The sequence below is a fragment of the Scyliorhinus torazame genome, chromosome 29, assembly GCF_047496885.1.
Source record: "Scyliorhinus torazame isolate Kashiwa2021f chromosome 29, sScyTor2.1, whole genome shotgun sequence".
NCBI classification, from domain to species: Eukaryota; Metazoa; Chordata; class Chondrichthyes; order Carcharhiniformes; family Scyliorhinidae; genus Scyliorhinus; species Scyliorhinus torazame.
In genome coordinates this window covers 11,356,968-11,362,967 of record NC_092735.1, presented here as the reverse complement: position 1 = coordinate 11,362,967, position 6,000 = coordinate 11,356,968, and the positions used below count along the sequence as shown (strand labels likewise).

The 6,000-nt window shown below is 79.3% G+C and overlaps 1 protein-coding gene across 1 annotated transcript in view; it reads left to right on the top strand.

Annotated features, from left to right (window-relative positions):
- Positions 1-392: 392 nt before the first annotated feature.
- The window catches only part of foxred2 (FAD-dependent oxidoreductase domain containing 2), a 59,296-nt gene continuing 53,688 nt past the window's right edge, over positions 393-6,000 (top strand). Inside the window, 1 exon segment of the mRNA XM_072492059.1 lies at positions 393-451. The gene's annotated coding sequence lies outside the window, so the exon portion shown is untranslated.

The window sequence follows — 6,000 nt, the reverse complement described above, 5'->3', positions numbered from 1 at the left end:
TTCCGCTGGGGGAGGTTGGGAAGGAAGTGGGGGAGCTGGAATTAGATTATTGTCTGGAAAAAGAGAACAAAAGGGCAAGTTTGTGGAGGGAAGGGCGGGGGATTGGTCCTCCAGAGGGCTAGCACCAACACGAGCAGCTGAATGGCCGCCTCCTGCCTCCCCCTCAAAGAGCTGCCCTCAAGGGGCCCGACGGGCCGAACGGTCGCTGCAGCAATGCGGCCGCCCAGCGCTAGGGGCGCACCAGAGTCCGCGGGGGCCGCACGGCCGGATTGTTGTGCAGGGCGTGTGGGAGGGGGCGGGGCTGGCCAAGGGGCGTGGTCGGAGAGGGGGCGGGGCTTCGCCGCCAGCATGTTTTAAATGGGTGGGTGGGGCCTAGGGGGGGTTTAAAAAGAATCGGAGGAGCAGTTGCCACGTTAACGGAGAGATCGGGACAGGAGCCGCGCTTTGACGGGTAGGTCCGTCCGGATGGGGGCAGCGCTGCGTCCTGAGGACAGGAGGCAGGATCCGGGTGGTGGTGGTGGTGGTGGTGGTGGTGGTGAGGGAGGGAGGGGGGGGGGGCGAGGTGAGGTGAGGTGGGGGGGGTGAGGTGAGGTGAGGTTGGGGGGGGAGGTGAGGTTGGGGGGGGGGGTGAGGTGAGGTGGGGGGGGGTGAGGTGAGGTGGGGGGGGGTGAGGTGAGGTGGGGGGGGGTGAGGTGAGGTGGGGGGGGGTGAGGTGAGGTGGGGGGGGGTGAGGTGAGGTGGGGGGGGGGTGAGGTGAGGTGGGGGGGGGTGAGGTGAGGTGGGGGGGGGTGAGGTGAGGTGGGGGGGGGTGAGGTGAGGTGGGGGGGGTGAGGTGAGGTGGGGGGGGGTGAGGTGAGGTGGGGGGGGTGAGGTGAGGTGGGGGGGGTGAGGTGAGGTGGGGGGGGTGAGGCGAGGTGAGGTGGGGGGGGGGTGAGGCGAGGTGAGGTGGGGGGGGGGTGAGGCGAGGTGAGGTGGGGGGGGGTGAGGCGAGGTGAGGTGGGGGGGGTGAGGCGAGGTGAGGTGGGGGGGGTGAGGCGAGGTGAGGTTGGGGGGGGTGAGGCGGGGGGTGAGACGAGGTGAGGTGAGGTGAGGTGGGGGGGGTGAGGCGAGGCGAGGTGAGGTGGGGGGGGGTGAGGCGAGGTGAGGTGAGGTGGGGGGGGTGAGGTGAGGTGAGGTTGGGGGGGGGGGTGAGGCGGGGGGTGAGACGAGGTGAGGTGAGGTGAGGTGGGGGGGGGTGAGACGAGGTGAGGTGAGGTGGGGGGGGTGAGACGAGGTGAGGTGAGGTGAGGTGGGGGGGGGTGAGGCGAGGTGAGGTGGGGGGGGTGAGGCGAGGTGAGGTGAGGTGGGGGGGGCGAGGTGAGGTGGGGGGGGCGAGGTGAGGTGGGGGGGGGCGAGGTGAGGTGGGGGGGGGCGAGGTGAGGTGGGGGGGGGCGAGGTGAGGTGGGGGGGGGCGAGGTGAGGTGGGGGGGGGGCGAGGTGAGGTGGGGGGGGGCGAGGTGAGGTGGGGGGGGGCGAGGTGAGGTGAGGTGGGGGGGGCGAGGCGAGGCGAGGTGGGGGGGGGGCGAGGCGAGGTGGGGGGGGCGAGGCGAGGCGAGGCGAGGTGGGGGGGGCGAGGCGAGGCGAGGTGGGGGGGGCGAGGCGAGGCGAGGTGGGGGGGGCGAGGCGAGGCGAGGTGGGGGGGGCGAGGCGAGGCGAGGTGGGGGGGGCGAGGCGAGGCGAGGTGGGGGGGGCGAGGCGAGGCGAGGTGGGGGGGGCGAGGCGAGGCGAGGTGGGGGGGGCGAGGCGAGGCGAGGTGGGGGGGGGCGAGGCGAGGCGAGGTGGGGGGGGCGAGGCGAGGCGAGGTGGGGGGGGCGAGGCGAGGCGAGGTGGGGGGGGCGAGGCGAGGCGAGGTGGGGGGGGGCGAGGCGAGGCGAGGTGGGGGGGGCGAGGCGAGGCGAGGTGGGGGGGGCGAGGCGAGGCGAGGTGGGGGGGGCGAGGCGAGGCGAGGTGGGGGGGGCGAGGCGAGGCGAGGTGGGGGGGGCGAGGCGAGGCGAGGTGGGGGGGGCGAGGCGAGGTGGGGGGGGGCGAGGCGAGGCGAGGTGGGGGGGCGAGGCGAGGCGAGGTGGGGGGGGCGAGGCGAGGCGAGGTGGGGGGGGGCGAGGCGAGGCGAGGTGGGGGGGGCGAGGCGAGGCGAGGTGGGGGGGGCGAGGCGAGGCGAGGTGGGGGGGGCGAGGCGAGGCGAGGTGGGGGGGGCGAGGCGAGGCGAGGTGGGGGGGGGCGAGGCGAGGCGAGGTGGGGGGGGGCGAGGCGAGGCGAGGTGGGGGGGGGCGAGGCGAGGCGAGGTGGGGGGGGCGAGGCGAGGCGAGGTGGGGGGGGCGAGGCGAGGCGAGGTGGGGGGGGCGAGGCGAGGCGAGGTGGGGGGGGGCGAGGCGAGGCGAGGTGGGGGGGGGCGAGGCGAGGCGAGGTGGGGGGGGCGAGGCGAGGCGAGGTGGGGGGGGCGAGGCGAGGCGAGGTGGGGGGGGCGAGGCGAGGCGAGGTGGGGGGGGCGAGGCGAGGCGAGGTGGGGGGGGCGAGGCGAGGCGAGGTGGGGGGGGCGAGGCGAGGCGAGGTGGGGGGGGCGAGGCGAGGCGAGGTGGGGGGGGCGAGGCGAGGCGAGGTGGGGGGGGGCGAGGCGAGGCGAGGTGGGGGGGGCGAGGCGAGGCGAGGTGGGGGGGGCGAGGCGAGGCGAGGTGGGGGGGGCGAGGCGAGGCGAGGTGGGGGGGGCGAGGCGAGGCGAGGTGGGGGGGGCGAGGCGAGGCGAGGTGGGGGGGGCGAGGCGAGGCGAGGTGGGGGGGGCGAGGCGAGGCGAGGTGGGGGGGGCGAGGCGAGGCGAGGTGGGGGGGGCGAGGCGAGGCGAGGTGGGGGGGGGCGAGGCGAGGCGAGGTGGGGGGGGCGAGGCGAGGCGAGGTGGGGGGGGCGAGGCGAGGCGAGGTGGGGGGGGCGAGGCGAGGCGAGGTGGGGGGGGGCGAGGCGAGGCGAGGTGGGGGGGGCGAGGCGAGGCGAGGTGGGGGGGGCGAGGCGAGGCGAGGTGGGGGGGGCGAGGCGAGGCGAGGTGGGGGGGGCGAGGCGAGGCGAGGTGGGGGGGGGCGAGGCGAGGCGAGGTGGGGGGGGCGAGGCGAGGCGAGGTGGGGGGGGGCGAGGCGAGGCGAGGTGGGGGGGGCGAGGCGAGGCGAGGTGGGGGGGGCGAGGCGAGGCGAGGTGGGGGGGGCGAGGCGAGGCGAGGTGGGGGGGGCGAGGCGAGGCGAGGTGGGGGGGCGAGGCGAGGCGAGGTGGGGGGGGCGAGGCGAGGCGAGGTGGGGGGGGCGAGGGCGAGGCGAGGTGGGGGGGCGAGGCGAGGCGAGGTGGGGGGGCGAGGCGAGGCGAGGTGGGGGGGGCGAGGCGAGGCGAGGTGGGGGGGGCGAGGCGAGGCGAGGTGGGGGGGGCGAGGCGAGGCGAGGTGGGGGGGGCGAGGCGAGGCGAGGTGGGGGGGGGCGAGGCGAGGCGAGGTGGGGGGGGCGAGGCGAGGCGAGGTGGGGGGGGGCGAGGCGAGGCGAGGTGGGGGGGGCGAGGCGAGGCGAGGTGGGGGGGGCGAGGCGAGGCGAGGTGGGGGGGGCGAGGCGAGGCGAGGTGGGGGGGGCGAGGCGAGGCGAGGTGGGGGGGGCGAGGCGAGGCGAGGTGGGGGGGGCGAGGCGAGGCGAGGTGGGGGGGGCGAGGCGAGGCGAGGTGGGGGGGGGGCGAGGCGAGGCGAGGTGGGGGGGGGCGAGGCGAGGCGAGGCGGGGGGGGCGAGGCGAGGCGAGGCGGGGGGGGCGAGGCGAGGCGAGGCGGGGGGGGGCGAGGCGAGGCGAGGCGGGGGGGGCGAGGCGAGGCGAGGCGGGGGGGCGAGGCGAGGCGAGGCGGGGGGGGCGAGGCGAGGCGAGGCGGGGGGGGCGAGGCGAGGCGAGGCGGGGGGGGCGAGGCGAGGCGAGGCGGGGGGGGCGAGGCGAGGCGAGGTGGGGGGGCGAGGCGAGGCGAGGCGGGGGGGGCGAGGCGAGGCGGGGGGGGCGAGGCGAGGCGAGGCGGGGGGGGGCGAGGCGAGGCGGGGGGGGCGAGGCGAGGCGAGGCGGGGGGGCGAGGCGAGGCGAGGCGAGGCGGGGGGGCGAGGCGAGGCGAGGCGGGGGGGCGAGGCGAGGCGAGGCGGGGGGGCGAGGCGAGGCGAGGCGGGGGGGCGAGGCGAGGCGAGGCGGGGGGGCGAGGCGGGGGGGCGAGGCGAGGCGAGGCGGGGGGGCGAGGCGAGGCGAGGCGGGGGGGCGAGGCGAGGCGAGGCGGGGGGGGCGAGGCGAGGCGAGGCGGGGGGGCGAGGCGAGGCGAGGCGGGGGGGGCGAGGCGAGGCGAGGCGGGGGGGCGAGGCGAGGCGAGGCGGGGGGGCGAGGCGAGGCGGGGGGGGCGAGGCGAGGCGGGGGGGGCGAGGCGAGGCGGGGGGGGCGAGGCGAGGCGGGGGGGGCGAGGCGAGGCGGGGGGGGTGAGGCGGGGCGAGGGGGGGGCGGGGTGGGGATGGCGAGGCGGGGTGGGGATGGCGAGGCGGAGTGGGGATGGCGAGGCGGGGGGGGGGGGCGAGGTGGGGGGGGCGAGGCGAGGTGGGGGGGGCGAGGCGGGGGTGGGGATGGTGGGGCGGGCGGGGCGGGGCGAGGTGGGGGGGGGCGGGGCGAGGTGGGGGGGGCGAGGCGAGGCGAAGCGAGGTGGGGGGGGCGAGGTGGGGGGGCGAGGCGAGGCGAGGTGAGGTGGGGGGGGCGAGGCGGGGTGGGGGGGGCGAGGCGGGGTGGGGGGGGCGAGGCGAGGCGAGGCGGGGTGGGGGGGGGGGCGAGGCGGGGTGGGGGGGCGAGGCGAGGCGGGGTGGGGGGGCGAGGTGGGGTGGGGGGGCGAGGCGAGGCGAAGCGAGGTGGGGGGGGCGAGGTGGGGGGGCGAGGTGGGGGGGCGGGGCGAGGCGAGGCGGGGTGGGGGGGGCGAGGCGGGGTGGGGGGGGCGAGGCGGGGTGGGGGGGGCGAGGCGGGGTGGGGGGGGCGAGGCGGGGTGGGGGGGGCGAGGCGGGGTGGGGGGGGCGAGGCGGGGTGGGGGGGGGCGAGGCGGGGTGAGGTGGGGGGGGCGAGGCGGGGTGAGGTGGGGGGGGCGAGGCGGGGTGAGGTGGGGGGGGCGAGGCGAGGTGAGGTGGGGGGGGCGAGGCGAGGTGGGGGGGGGCGAGGCGAGGTGGGGGGGGCGAGGCGAGGTGGGGGGGGCGAGGCGAGGCGAGGTGGGGGGGGGCGAGGCGAGGTGGGGGGGGGGCGAGGCGAGGTGGGGGGGGGCGAGGCGAGGTGGGGGGGGCGGGGCGAGGTGGGGGGGGGCGAGGCGAGGTGGGGGGGGGCGGGGCAAGGTGGGCGGGGTGGGGGGGGGCGAGGTGGGGGGGGGGGCGAGGCGCGAGGCGGGATGGGGGGGGGCGAGGCGGGATGGGGGGGGCGAGGCGGGATGGGGGGGCGAGGCGGGATGGGGGGGCGAGGCGGGATGGGGGGGCGAGGCGGGATGGGGGGGCGAGGCGGGGGGGGCGAGGTGGGATGGGGGGGAGGTGGGGGGGGGCGAGGCGAGGGAGGTGGGGGGAAGCTGGGGGTGGTGAGGGGGGGGGAGCTGGCGGTGTGGGGGGGGGGGGGGGAGAGCTGGCGGTGTGGGTGGGGGGGGGGGGGGGAGAGCTGGCGGTGGGGAGCGAAAGTAAAACAGCCAGACAGCCCAGCTCCACCCAATTATTAGAGAGGTCCTAATTATTTTTTTCCAATTAAGGGACAATTTATCGTGGCCATTCCACCTCCCCTGCACACTCCCAAAGGCTGTTCATGGTTTCTGGAATGCGGGTGGGTATTTGGAGGTGTGGGGTCGTTCCAGAGGTCGAATAGACTTTACTCCCCTCCGTGTTTTAGACAGAATTGGAATTTCCACAACGGAAAGATGTGAAGTTCGATGGGACATTCAGAGCTCACGATGAAAAACCCAGAGTGCCTTCC